The sequence below is a fragment of the Plectropomus leopardus genome, chromosome 11 (genome assembly GCF_008729295.1).
Source record: "Plectropomus leopardus isolate mb chromosome 11, YSFRI_Pleo_2.0, whole genome shotgun sequence".
In the NCBI taxonomy this organism is placed as follows: Eukaryota; Metazoa; Chordata; class Actinopteri; order Perciformes; family Serranidae; genus Plectropomus; species Plectropomus leopardus.
The window spans coordinates 11,563,868-11,579,223 of NC_056473.1; the positions used below are offsets into that span (position 1 = coordinate 11,563,868).

Here is a 15,356-nt window from a genome sequence, read left to right on the forward strand (position 1 = left end):
GAGAAATAAAAGAGACTTCATTATTATGGCAGAAAAAAAATATATTTACAGTGAGTGCTCACTTGGCCCCCATTCACCACTCCAATCTGGATTTCATATTAGCCAGGAGGAAATTGGACGGAATTCACAACATCACAGCAAGCTCATAAATGAAACAAAATCACATAATCTTAAATACCAATTTATCCACTTAACAAATGAAGCAGTGCAGTGGTGGCTTATTGCCGTGTTGTACTGGTGAGTGACTCATTTTCGCTGTGTGTTGCACTAGAGAGAATACACTGAGCACTGGCACATGATCTAAACCACACACTCAACACTTCAAAAAAGTATCTGGCAGAATCACTCAGATCTGGAGACATACAGTAGTCTTTACAGTGCTGCTACACTACACAGGACCATCACTAGTTGTAACAGGAAGCATCTCATTCAAAAACTTATCTAGAGATCAAAACTATATTTTAATTCTATTTAGATTACACAAGCAAACAATGACGTTGCACTCCTGAATGGTGTTATACCCATCTGTTAGTTCTGTGCGTTAATGTTGTATGAAACATGATTTTTAAATATTACATATGCTTAACTAAGACGTGGAAATGTGTCAGGCTGACAGTTTATGAGAAGAGGTTGCTCTGTTTTCTTATCTTCCTGGAATTTTGTGCTTATAACAGAGAATGAGAAATAATGCGATTTTAGGAGCGATTGTGCTTAAACTAAGTTAAATAACTTGATTTTGTATACTTTTTTCTACACTAGTTTAAGAGCAAAACCAGATAAGTATTAGGAAAAACTAAACGCAGAAAATTGTAGTTTTAAATAAAAAAATAAATTAATACGCTTTTTTTTGATGATCCTTTTAGAAGTTAAAGAATAGTAGTAAAACGGATTGGGCAATATTGCAATAATCTCAACATTATTTAAAAATTAATCGATATTTTCTTATCAGCAACAATTAAAAAAAATTAACCAGCGAGTGATCTAGGAATAAATGCACACATGCATCAGAGCACACATGCATGCATACATTGTCTTACAAACACAAAAACACACTCACACACACACACACACACACACACACACACACACACACACACACCAAAATATGCTGATACTGTGTATTCATGAATCGCTATTGTATCTTCTACACTAGACGCAATGTTGTAGAAAACTATATTCATCTTATCAAACAAAGTTAATTTTGTTTTGTGCTCCTTGGTGTATTTTCCTCTATACAAAGGAATGGTGTTTATATAAAGTTTTCCCTCTTCGGACAAAGTTTAATAATTCTTACAGAGTTTATTCTTTAAAGAAAAAAATATTTAATCCGTTTCTCTCTATATACTACATAACATTTTAAAGTGACACTCAAATAAGAGCACATCAAAGGGAAACCATAAATGTAAAATTATTCAAGCATTTTTTAAATGCCTGAATTAAGTATAATAATTAGATTTTTGTATTATTGTAGACATTAAAGGACAGAAATTCTACACAACGCATAATTCAATTCTAGAGTGCTCGTTTTGTTTTTTTCTTTCCGTTCATGCTTACAAGCATTAAAAAGTTATTAGGTGTTGTAAGTTGGAATTTTTTAGCATCTTTAAGAAAAACCCATACATCACTTAGCAGTAACTAGCATATTAATGAGAAAAATAATACAAAAAAAAAAATACAATCCAGGAAAAAAACAAGCTAAAATTCACATTCAAGTTCAAGGCCACAGCCAAGTTCAAGTTTGGGAACTTGTTGTTCTTGCTGTGGTCTGAAGTTTCCCTTGGTTCTGCTTCTGCAGGACATGCATGACACACTTGCACTGGTGTATTTTAAATATATATGTTAAAAAAATATTTTTGAAATATGTGAAATATATTGACTGATATATTTGATTGTACAGGTTAAACAGAATGAACACTGTGAACACATTATTTCATTAAGCCTAAGAACACACACTGAAAGGGCAAAAACGGACAAGAATGTAAAAATGTGTTAACCACTGAACTGTAAGTATTATTAGCTGACAACTTGTACCGATAAAATTATTAAACTATAGACACAAATATGCGCATTTGGTTGTGTGTGTGTGTGTCATTACTGGCTTTGCTGTATTTGCTGTGAAGCTGCAGTAAAGCTGAAGTTTGCCTCAGTGCACAGAATGCCTCATTGTGGCCTGCACCAGGCTGCTGGATTGGCCTGGTATACTTTTACGGAGAGCGAAAACACGGCAAACCCTCACCACCCTGCCATCTGCCTCTCAACATGCAACCTTCCCCTGGACTCCTGCCATCCACTGCCAAAAAGGCCTAAGGGGGGGAGTAGTGTGATACTCTCCCAGCCAAAAAAGCATGTGTCCACTGCTAGTTAAGCAGAGCTTATATCCATATGAATGAACATAATCACCTATGTATGGATGAGCTGAACCTGAATCACCTGAAAGCTTTGAGTAATATCAGGTTAGCTTTGCCCTTCAAAAAAGTGACCTTTTGCATAAACCCTGATGAGCAGATGAACATCTGAGCAGACATTATAACACTGAAGACTGAAAAACTGAACTGAAAAACTGAACTAAGACTTTCACGAATCAACCTCTAAGATGTTAGGGTGAAAAAAAATTATATTTGAAAAACAGTAATTATTATTTCTTTGGTTCACCTTACAGGCAATAATGCAAATTAAATGTTATGAAAAGACGTGGGGATTGTAAACTGCCATATAAATGTCTCATTCACTAATGAACGCTGAATTTTCCATTAATTTGATAACAATTTAACTCACAAGTATGTGAGAAAGAGCAGGAACAGGATTTAATTAAGGTTTTATCCAAAATAACTGATCTAAAGTGAAATTTGTCATTTCAGAATTGTTCTGTGGAATTGTTTTATAACTGCATACACAGGTTTATTTCTCATTCAGATTTGTTCTGTCTTCAAATAAAAAGAATATAATGTTATGTACATCAATATGATTCGAAAAACATTTAAAGAGAAGTCTCTGTATACACTTGCCACAAAACCTTACTATGCAAAGCATAAATCATGTGTTCAAAGAAGTATAGATCCACAGAAAAAAAATTAAGAAAACAATGCGATAGGGATTAAAATTAGGTGTGTAATGGAAAATGCTTTGCAAATGGCGAAGTGACGGACTATTTTATATATTTATTCTCTATTCTGTCTTCGAAAACGAAACACAAGCTCGGCAAATACTCCCCGCAAATCTTCACATTTCGAAGACATGCAGAGTATTCTTATTGAAATTTAGCTGACAGTCGAGCTTTTGAGAATGTAAAACTGATCAAAACGATCAGTACACCACGTACTTCTCTTCATACAGTACATACTAAGCCCGGACCACATCACTCATATGAAATACCTCCACAACCGTGGCCTTCCGCTCATCCACTGATTACCACGACGTAGGATTATCCTGGCAGCAATCAAAGTGCAATTAATGACTTGTGTTTTTGCATTACTAAATTGCAGTGGGGATTGTGTGGAGCTATAGGGAAAGTTGCAGAAAAGCATCCTCAAAGTTGAAAGAATAGCGCTGTCGCTTTTGTATGTGCTATTGTATATGTTCCTAAACTACATGTAGGATTTTACATTCAGACGTATTAATGCGCGCTCAATAAAAAGAAACTTTGTGCACAATTGTTTATTTGCACAGGTCGCCTGCTAAACATGGAAAGCTTAAGATGTAAACACACGGATAAACTCGCACCGAAACCACGCAAGCATTCGCATATTAAAACAGATATTACTCACCGGTATTCAGAGCGAAGATGGTAAATGTCCGGATGGGATGCGAAATTCGGCAGCTCTTCCCCCCTTTGATCCACATCTCTGTCAAGGAGAGGAGAAAGCCATAAGCTCCCGTTTGGTGGTTCTTGCTAGACCCAGTAATTCCCCCTCAGACTGTCCCCTCCACAGCCGTGCCTCAGCTCCAGCCTGAGCCTCAAAATCTCAGCTCTAGCCTCACTCCCTCTTCCAGCCACAGTCTGAGCCCCGAGCTCAGGGCTGCACGGCTTGCCTGCCACCGGCTGGGTCCAGGCCTGGTGAGGCCTGAAACAATAGGAGGCCATGAGGCTGTCTGCAAGGCTCCAGCTAAGCCTGTCTGCTAGTTAACAAGTCTTTGAATGAGGAATGTTAGCAAACAGACAAACAGCATGTCTGATGCATGCAAATAGCACAACCAGTCCAGTCACAGCCTTGGCTGGGCACATGAATAATTCAGCAGTCTATATGCTGCTCTCCCACATTACTCCCTCCCTCTTCCCGAGTGAAATGCCTTCACTAGAATAAGTGTGGCAAAGTATTCCAACCTCTGCTTTACCAGCAGCCTTGGTTCACAGAAACCAGTTTTAATACTTCATATAAACATGCGATAATAGCGCAAAGTCACCATGTAGAGACACAACATGCAGGCCGACTTCTGACATTTCGCTGCAATAATTTGAAATTTCGCAATTACTACATTTCTTTTTCTCTTATTGCCTTAAAATGTCTTTTGTTTGCAGTTGGCACCTGTCCCAGAAAGAGATCCGGCTCAGCACACCACTCATTCTCCTGTTAGGAGAGCAAGTCGGTGTGAAAGAGAGAGAACAAGGGGGGAGCGAGAGACAGGCACACAGAGAGAGGGAGAGAGAGAGAGGACATGGGAAGGAAATAGAAGGAGAGACAGAGAGTAAAGACGAAGGTGGTGAGGTACTTCACGGCAGTCGTTGATGAAGGACATATCTTTAAAACACAGATGTGTGCCGCGCTCAGATACTGGTCACATTCTCTGCTTGACATCCATAGTGGTCATCCAGACCACGAGCCCACCCCGAGCAGGTTACCCATCAGAAATGGCGCCCCGACACTCCAGGTGGAACAAGGCCCATCACATGGCGAAACACCACCTTGACGAATTTCCATCCCAAAAAATGAGAAACTAAATAAATACGTCAAGAAACCCATCAGCGGAGGAAAAAAATACAGTGGCAGATTTTTAGAAAACAAAATACAAAAGAACAGAAGAAACAGCGGCCAAATCCAAAGTGGTGCAAAAATCAATGCGCCAAAAGTGAGAAAAGGCCCCTAAAAAGCAACTTGTTGCCAGGTTTTGCAGAGCTGCTGTGCAGCTAGTTGGAGGCAGAGGGTTAAAATCCAGCTAGTAGTGAGTGAAAAAAAAAGCTCCGTCTATGGAAGGGCGGGCTGTGGGGAGGCCCTGACTGTAGAAATAGCAGCAGACTTTTTTTTCTTTTTTTTTTCTCTCTCCCCTCGCAGAGCTTAAGTCTCCCCCTTGCGTGTGGCTGGAGCAGAAAGAGGGGAGCAAGCGAAACAGAGAGAGAAAAAGAAGAGAGAGAGGGAGAGAGAGAGAGAGGAAGAGAGGAGGAGACAGCGAGCGCACAGTGAAGGGGAGAAATGCTCCGCTGATGATGAAATAGGAGGTGCGGCGGAGCGCGCGAACCAGTCACTTTTTCATCACATGTCCAACACGGCAAGGAACTGTATTTGCACCGGAGATGGAGGGGGGAAGAAGGGAGGGAGCATAAGATGGGTGGGAGACACAGAAGTAGAGAGACAGAGAGAGAGAGAGGGAGAATGGGAGGGTGGAAAGCACTAAATGTGGGAGGGGTGGAGGAGGAAGAATGACACAGAAATCCACTCCTCCAGCAGTGCGCAGACGCAGTGCACACACTTACACGCCATACTGGGATACACTATACAGTACTACTATATCAACTCGTGAAAAGAAAAGAAAAGAAAAAGCGAATACACTCAGAATGGACTGCCCTGCTGAAGGATCCTTGAAATATGCAACATTTTCAAGAGCCGGTTGAATTATTAAGCTTCTCTCTTACTGCAACAGTCTTGGGACCAAACTCTGAAAGGAGCACACACACACACACACACACAAACTCTCAGAGTGCATTAACTCTTTAGCATGCCACGATGACTAGCGTACATGCACAGAATAGACACACACACACACACACAGGAAAAAGATAAGCTTCCCCAGTGTTTATTTCAGTAACATGTGGCAAAGAACGCATAGCTAGGACCCTCCTCCTTTGCCCCGGCTCTGTCACAAAGCGAGTTGCAGCTGAACCCTTGCAGCTATTTTGGCACAAAGTCAAAAGGCTGATAAGCATTTTTGGGTGAGACTTTGCTGCTTTTCCTCGAGGAAAAACAGCTGCCACTTGCCTGGTACAATGCATTCAACAGTTCGGAGGAAATTTCGAGAACCCCCCCTCCCCACCACCCCACCCCAGAGATGACGATTCCTCCTGTTTAAAATAGAGGAAGGGATAAACTGGAAAATAAGTCTTAACAGTTTGTCCTAACCCAACGCATGCACTGATTTACACGAAGCAAGCCAGAGAGTTAATCAGAGGGAGAGACCTGAGCAGCATGGCTGTTTCCACCATCTTAGATTGTATTGATTATTCTTTGCTGTAACGTCTGTCTCTCACACACGCTAGCTCTCTTTCTCTCCCTTTCTGTCCCTCCCTCCCTCCCTCTTTCTGCCTCTGTTCTGCCACCTTCTCTGCTCGGCGATCAGCATTTGGCTTTTTCCATTTGTGGCAGATTACTGTAACGCTATTGTACAACAACTTCCTGCCTCTTTTGGCTCTGGTTCTAAAAAACTGCAAAAGCAGAGCTCGTGGCTTCAACTTTTTTCCCCTCGGCCTTGAACTACAGGAGCTCTATAAGGAAAGAAAAGGAGGAAGGAGATATGTAAAGTGTTTCTGTTACTGAGGAACTATTCTGATTGCATTTCTGCTTTATAAACTGCTGAGAATTAAAGAGGGCAAGAGGGGACTACAAGCCTAGCAGAGACAATGAGAGAGAAAAAAGGTGGGGGTTAAACTTTTCTTACTTTTACTCTTGTGAAAACTTTCTGTTGGTTTTGGAGGGCACTGTGTTATTAGTTGGGGCTCAAGCTCACGCAGATTTGTCTAACATGGCTGCTACTGCTTCAGGCTGCACAGTTTGTGAGGGCTGCTTTCATAGCACGGCCAGCACCCCGTTCCTCGCCGGCTCTCTTCCTCACTACGGCAGCACAGAGGCTGAATTCTCCACAAAAACGATTCTCCCCTCTGCACTTCTCTTTGCTCCACAGGTTTCAATAAAAAACACAGGTGGACGTGCAGACAGAAATTTGCACTAACTTGGTGCAGACTGCAATTTATTTGCTCTCTGCTCCCCTTCCTTAAATGAGATACGAGCTCGGTTCAGGCAACTACACTGGCATGAGCTATAGAATCCTATTAGAAGGAGTGCAGCTGTACGTCACATCTCGCCATGCGTTTTAACCAATTGAGAAACCCATGACTTCATTATGGCTTCGATGCATAAAGCTGTATATGTTCAGAGACCCTATTTGGGAATAATGTGGGTTATAAATCAGAACTTGTGAGAAGCCCAAGCTGTTTTAAAGAGGCACACATTGTGTAGTTATGCATAGTGTGCAATACTGCACTTTGCATGGCATAAAGTTCATTTGAGGATACAGTTTGGGTTTCGGGTCACCTGCCAGCACTCACCACTGTGCTCCACGGCAATACTCCTCTGTCGAAATAACTGATCATGTTTTAATTTCACAGTCATAATTTGCAATATTCGAGCAACTGGGACAGTTTTTTGTAAAAACGAGTGAATAAATCTTTTTCAGATGAAACGCATTGTGTAAACTTGTTTTACTACTTTTTTTCTACTACTAACATTTTTTTTTTATTAAATTGTCAAATAAGGTCTTTTTTTTATTTTTTTTTTAGAATTTTAACAATGACAACATTTGTACTCCTCTTTGATGTGCATACTTTAGCACAGAGAGAAGCAACAGCTTTGTATCCAGAGTGCATGGCAGCAATATCTGTGTGATACAGAAGCAGTCAATCAGGCCAATTGATGATACGATGTGAAACAAAATGGCAGACGGCGCCATGTTATGGACTCTGCCTGATACTATTTGATGACGATTTTTAGATATAAACAAACTTGCTCTGTAAATTAACTATTTTTGCTGATTTTGTAAGAAGCATCAGATAACTACTGAAATGTGTGACATTAACATTTTGAAGTTTTGCATATTAAAAGAAGAATATCACAGTTTTTAAGTTTTGTATCCTATTAAAAAAAAACAGACTATTACACAGTGCAATGAATATGTTTAAATGATTAAAGGATATATATATTTAATAACAATAGGTTGTGCATATGTATCCAACTTCTGTAAAATAATGTTTTAGATTTATTTTTGTATCCCCAAATGATCATTTGGCTGTCAGGGCCTTGAATGAACTTTCAGTCTCATACTGATTAAGCCTCATGAAGTGTGAGTGCTTTGGTCAGGAGAACACACTTAGCACATTTTTAAGTGTCAGTCCTGGGCAAACACTCTGCATTACAGAAAGTTCAGATAAGGGGACGGGACAAGGACACCTAAAAAAAAAAAAAAGATGCTGTTTTTACTTTCTCTCTACAGCTGCAGGGAACAGTGAGGAGAGCTGGAGGAATATGAAATTGTGGGCAGGGGATCTGCAAAGACAAACAATATTTGCACTTACAAACATCAAGGAGGCATTAGGAGGTTTTGGGGGGGTGAGAGAGGGGTGGTTCTGTGCTTGGTCAGCAACCACCACTACATCAACATACTAGACATGATATATGGCACATAAAAACACATATATTCTAATAGACTTATTCAAGGGGGATAAAAGCTAACCACAAAAGTGTGCCTACACCACGAGGGAAGACTTTATACTCTCCAGGACCAGGAGCAGAGTCTATGAGGTGGTCTTGCTTAAGCCCCGCACGTGTCTAAACAACTTCTCTATTACACCCGAGACCTTTGAGGGCACTCCCCATCGAGCGGGGAACAAAGGCCATGACCCCTAGGTCAAAAGCGTTACACGGGAGGCCAAGCGGGCCTATTGAATGCTGCACTGCTGTTTGCTTTAAGAAGGTAAAGATTACTAACACATTAACTAATGCCGATTAGGGGGTTATCCCTCATGGGACTGAGGTCCCAGGGCAGCACATCACGTCTTATTAACACAAGCTGGCCTTTGACCCCAGCAGTCACCTCAGGCAGCTGACTGTGACCACCACTTTCTGCTCTCAGTTTGACACACACACAATACACAGCAAGGTGCAGCACAGCTTGAAAAAATAATTGTTGTCTGGACAAACATGAAGAAATGACACATTGGTATCACTGCACAGTATTTGCAGTGTTAATGCACTAATGCTAATGAGAAATTTGACTTGCATCAGCAGGCTGTGCATCATATGTGCGTCTGAAAATAATTTGATCGTAATATTTTCAATAAGCAGAACTCCATAATTAAACAGGGTGGGTCGATCCGAAAAAAAAATTGATTTCGAGGCCTCAGACTTTAAGGCATGTGCTCGATCGAAGTTCATAAAATGGGGGCACGTGCAATAAAGTTCTCATCACAAAATGGTGGACGCGACACATGCGCAGTATTAACGTTCCAGATGATCATATGATGAAAAACAAGGAAGGGACAATTTCTTCGTGGACTCTCTGTTGTGTTATTCAAACATTACTTTTGCATCAGCTGAAAGGTAAAAGTGAACTCCTGTGCTGATCTTACCTAACCCTCCCTGTCGAGAATGAGTGAGCCAATAATAACTTTACAATGAGGCATGACTGATGATTGATGCCAATCTTCGAAATTACTACTTGTGCTCACACACAATTGCAAATGTGTCAATCTTAAACTAAAATACCATGGGAACATCATCAGTGGAATCAGAAAAATATCAGGGATGGTGTATTTTCCTGGAGTGTTTCCCTAAAGCTCAAGTACATGTTTGCACAGGAAAATTAAAATTTTAATTTATTTCAACAATTTTAAAGATCATTTTTCAAAAGCTGTCCTCCTTTGTTTAAGTTGCATTTTATTTATTTATTTAAACAAATAAGCACTTATTTGACATCACATAATTTAACAGTTGAATGCATTCTGGACAATTTAAAACAAGCCATCTTTTTACTATAAAATAAATAAATGAAGTTATCTCATAAAATATAATAATTTTGAATTTGCTATTAAATTTAAAGCTAATAAAGAGAACAAACTGTTGCCTGTTTTCTCTGTAAATGCTGCCCTTGTATATGATACAAAGAAACATATGAAAGCCAATACTAAATAATAATTTATTAGGAGTATATAATGAGGAAAGAAATTATGCAAAAATGTGAAATGTTTTAGTTAAATTAATATCTGAAAAATGCATGTTCTTTTTTTTCTTTATGTTTGCTTTTATTGCAAAGTGTAAGAGGGAAGTTATTCACAAAAAACAAAAATGTAAACTATTCTGATTTTCCTTTGGCAAATATTCAATAATGTGTAAAATGTACAATTTTAATGTAAAAAAAAAAAGCATTTATTTTTACTATCTCATTTAAGTTTGTTTCTGAGAAAATAATTTCGCTGCAGCACTTACACCACATACACACTTATACTCTCCCAAAATCATTTAGTCTAATAAAGCTATTTTTCTGTTCCCTGTGAAGAGAAACCCTTTGGAACTTTTTAAGAATGGTGGAAATTTGTGCTTCACAAAAGTGTCTTCATATCAATTTTCTAAAGTTTGCTGTTTTTTAAACACTAAAGAAAATAGATGTCGGTCACAGCTACATAAACACAAGTTCAATTTTGAAAGATTAACATGCGACTAAATTACATTTTCACATCTGTAATATAACCATTAGCATTTTGATTTTGATTTAAATAAATGCAGTTTGTTATGGTGCTTATAAACCTTATAACTAAAGGCAATACTTTTCCCCTCTCAGGGAACACATTTCATTTTCACTTGTGTATTTTAATACATGGCATATTTTAAAATTGATTGCTTGTACATGCATGAAATGTTGCATTTGTTTTATTTATTGGAATTTAACTCACTCGCCTTAAATATTTTACAATGTGTATATGCTCTGCTGCCATACTCCTTTAATCTCAAAACGCAAAACAGAGCATTGATATTTTTAAAATCAGCTTTTAATCAGTTGCTTTCAACAAATCTAAATACAAAATGGTATGACTGTGTTTTGCATAAATTTAGAAACATTCTCTAAAGAATTTACATTTGTACACTGCATCTCTTCATCTTCACAAGAAAAATGTCTTTTTTTTTAGCTGGAATTAACTCACCTTGCTGTTTCACACAGGATTCGGACAGAAGAAGAGGAGGAAAAGAGACACAGGGAGAAAAAGAGCAAGAGAGACTTTCTCCTGGGAACCAGCTGGAAATTATGGACCTATTCGATATCAGACCTCAGAGTGGACAACCTATCCAAAGAGGGACGCGCCCTAACTGTAACTAACAACTACTCCTGGCAGCCCTTCAACAGCCAAACATATTGTCCTGGATCAGGGCAGCTTTTGTGTGGCAGCGTTGAACTAAGGCAGTTTATAGGCAAGAAATTGACATCAAACTACAGTATCAGTAATGATATTTGAAATGTTAAGAACAATTCCTTAAAAGTAAATGAATGTGGGGTTTTTTATGAGACATAGATGAAGCTGCAAACTTATTTGCTCATAAAACTTTGTTAAGGTGATGATACAGATTAGGGAAAAAGAAAGACTAAACTAAGTTGTCCACATTTTAAGCCAATTGACACAAAAAGGGGAAAACCGGCAGTTGGCGCAGACTTTTTTTAATTTTTAAAAATGTTCTATGCTATTAGTGATATTGCAAAAATGAAACACTGGTATACAGATTTATTGTCAAAGTCTGAAGATCTGATTTGACAAAACTACATTATAGCAGAATTAAGCACAAAAACGTACATAAGATGAGATTCATTATAATATAAAATCATTTGATGTTAAAAGATTTTTTTCTTCAAATAACTGAAGACCTTTTTTAAATTGAGTTACTATACTAACAATGTTATAATGGTCATCAGAAGATAATATATAATCTCAGTGATCTAAATAACGAGCATTAAGTGCCGTTACCTATACTGCCCTGATAAAACACTGTGCTACAGCACTACGTTAAGCTACCAGTATAAATTCTCAGAAGTCAATAAGGCGCAATTATAAGAAAGCAATTTCTCCTTTTTCTCCACCTGACCAGCCTGTGCCGGGCTTCCACATACCTGAACTCTCCCTTTGCAGTTTTCCCCCTGAGGGCTGCTAATACCTACTTTAAACAGCCTTGGCCAATTCGTTTTATTCTTCCTCAACTATGAGCCAGGAGTGCACAGGGCCTGGCATTTTAGGGGCCACGTCACAGCGCCTGTGTCTGCGCTGCAGGGCTGCAAGGAGTCCAACAGCCGAGCCATACGCGCTCAGCGGTTCACTGCCTCAACAAACACTGTTTTGTTATCTCACGCACTCTCTCTAGCATCCTTGCTCTACTGAGAACAGCAAAACATGCACCTAATGTGCTTTATCCATTTCATAAACATGCTCGTGTCCAGGTGCCGTCTCCGACACAGTCACTGAGCCTCCAGCCAGTGGATCACTTCACAGCACTTTCTCTCCTCTGATCACAGCAAAGTCAGCTCAGTTTCAACAGATACATCCAATTCCAAATTCAACACTGCCATTCAATGAGCTTGATAACTGCTTCAAACTTCCTGCGCAGTAAATAAACAAAATCCGCGGCATCCTCTAAAAGGGGACACAGTGCTGATATTGATGTAACAGTGACAAAGATAAAAGCACTGATTAGGTGCAGTGAATTACACTCGGGCTGACAGACTGTAATTGATGTGCATGATGTTATTAGCAGAACGATATTTATCTACAACAGCGCTTCGTAGCACAGCTGCATAAACACAGGTTTTATTACTCTGCAGGCTATTTCTGCAAATTTAGTGGCTCTTTCAATTCAAGTCAAATATTATTTCTAAAAAGAGCAAAACACGTGGCACCGTAGTGGTTTTCTTTTAAATTTGAAGTGACACTGTCTAAAACTGTACATTGAACATACAACCACACATTTTTTTTTTACTATTGCATTTATAACTCCTGCCATATCATTTGCCTTGTGTGGTTGTTCATATTTTCATGCATGTATGCATGTATCTGAGGACATAATGTTAAGACACATTACTGCAAATATTTATGGTATAATGCATAGAGGTTGTTACCCTCTCTTTGAGAAGATAAATGGGGAGTGTTTTTCAGATGACAAATTAGTTGATACTTGTTCTGTTACTCTGTATTATGTTTTAGCCAATCAGAGGAGCAAGTATTTGCACTGAGGAGCTCGGTCATATGAGGACATGCATGATGTACATTACGTTATTTGTACGTTATCTTTCAAAATATAAATTTTTAAAGGCGATTTTCATGATTTGGTGTGTGTTGACTAGTGATAAGTTGGTCTGTGTGCTTCATGCAGAGGTTTTTTCTCCGCAGTACAGCTGTTTGCTCCCACAGGGTATACTACATATAATTTGCTGCTGGGTACAAAAATAAATAAATATGCAGTTTAAATTATCTATATATTTTGCATTGTCTACTCTCTTTCTTATATAGATGTGAACTTTTTTTTTTCTTGGAAGTATTTGAGGTTGTTTGTTTTTTTGTATAAAATGATTTGGGTTGCATTTCATGTGAAGCATTTAATTTTAAAAAACAAAAGTTTATTTTTACTGCTATTACTGGAGCAGGGCGATATGCAGAAAATCAAATTACACAATACTTATGACCATATACCTAACTATTGATTTTGCAATATTGAAGTGTTGACTATATGATTTTCTCCACAGTGAGGTTTTTGATAATCATCAGTAATGGATATATAATGACGATGAAGTGATATAAAGTGATGAAGTGGGAAAAGGCAAACCATTGAACAGCTAGGTCTGGTTGTTAGAAAATTTACTTTCCTTTAATTCAGCCTTTAAAACCAGGAAACACTTACGATATCCAAAATCTAAGACAAAATCTGGTATATGGATGATATAAAATCGATGTATTGGCCAGCCCTAACCATTATTATTATACATTATTATTTTTCATGTTATTATGTTTTGGGGCATAAACTGCCTTGTTTCCTTTGATTATTGCTACAGACATATAAAAGAGCTTCCAGAGTTAACATTGCAGTTTATTGGTGCTCAATGCTTTAGTGTCCCTGTGTGTAAATAATATTCACTCCTTTTGCTAAACTGTGCTAACTCAATGGTGTGTAATAATTCTCCTGTATGCCCGTCATCATCAGGGTAAAGGTGTGGACAGCTTGTGGGAAACTGCGATATGACGGCCCCTGACCTCTCACACCAGCTCAGAGAGGCAGAGGGTCATGCAGAGGACATGGCGGTGGAGGGAGAAGTCAATCTTATCCTTCCGTTCCGCCACAGGCCTGTGTGCAGCGACAGCAAGATGAGCTACAGGGCTTTCCAAAATCCACACTCGTTTGGCTGGGAGCAAGGCATCAGGGCCGTGTGTATTTCAAAGGAAACGCTGAGGAAAGCGTTTTTTGTGGCAGCAACCGTGCACTTGACAGTGCGTATTAGCCTGCCTCTGTGTCTTTGCAACGTCCCCACCCTTACTCGATATCCCTCAACACCAATATCTGTCATCTTTAGTAGCCAAAGTGGCATGCAGCCCGGCCGTCTCACAACGGTGGAGAACTCTCCCTTGTCTCATGTTGATATGGTTCTTATGTGTACGTGTACGTTTTTGTCTCCACACATTACGAATACCTCCAGGTCCACTAAGCAGCATAGGGCTGAGAGGTTAAAAGGCAGGAGGCACTGAAACGAGAGGGAGAGAAAAACCTCGGCTCTCGGACTGCTGTCAATCGAGCCCGTGCCTCTGTAATGGGGGCTGATAACCTGGCACAGAACCAACCACTAATGCCCCTTAAATGTCAGAGACTGCAGCAGAAAGAAAGGGAGACTGCGAAACGAGAGCACATTCATATTTCATATTATGGCAGACGCTATAATGCGTTGATGCCTCACACTGAGTGCACACAAGGACACCGGCAGAAAGAAAAAGAGAAGGCGGACATGAAAAAGGGGAAATGAAAAAGGGGAAAAAAAAGGGACTTTGCAGTGATGGAAGCAGCCCCATCTGATGGTTGTCTCTATTCGACAAAGTTGAGAGTGGATCTGTCTCACTCACCATCTCTCTCTCTCTCTCTCCCTCTCTCTCCGCAGACGACAACTGGCAGGGTGGGGGCCGTGGGGGACGGGGTTGAGTCTGGTGTTGGGGGTGGGGTTGGATTGCTGGAGAGAGTGATCTTTTTTTCCAGCGGGGTGAAAGGCGGACGGTCATGTGTGCAGAGCTCATGACAAAAGGCCCTTTTATGTGCAGCGTATGCAGATAGAGGAGGCTCCTTTGTGCACAGATGGAGATCCCA

General features: G+C 39.6%; 1 long non-coding RNA gene across 1 annotated transcript; it reads left to right on the forward strand.

Moving 5' to 3' along the window:
* The first annotated feature begins 6,528 nt into the window (after positions 1–6,528).
* LOC121949962 lies at positions 6,529–13,487 on the forward strand. Its single transcript, XR_006106308.1, has 2 exons — positions 6,529–6,842; positions 11,194–13,487. It is a non-coding gene; the product is annotated as an uncharacterized LOC121949962 (long non-coding RNA).
* The last annotated feature ends 1,869 nt before the right edge of the window (positions 13,488–15,356 follow it).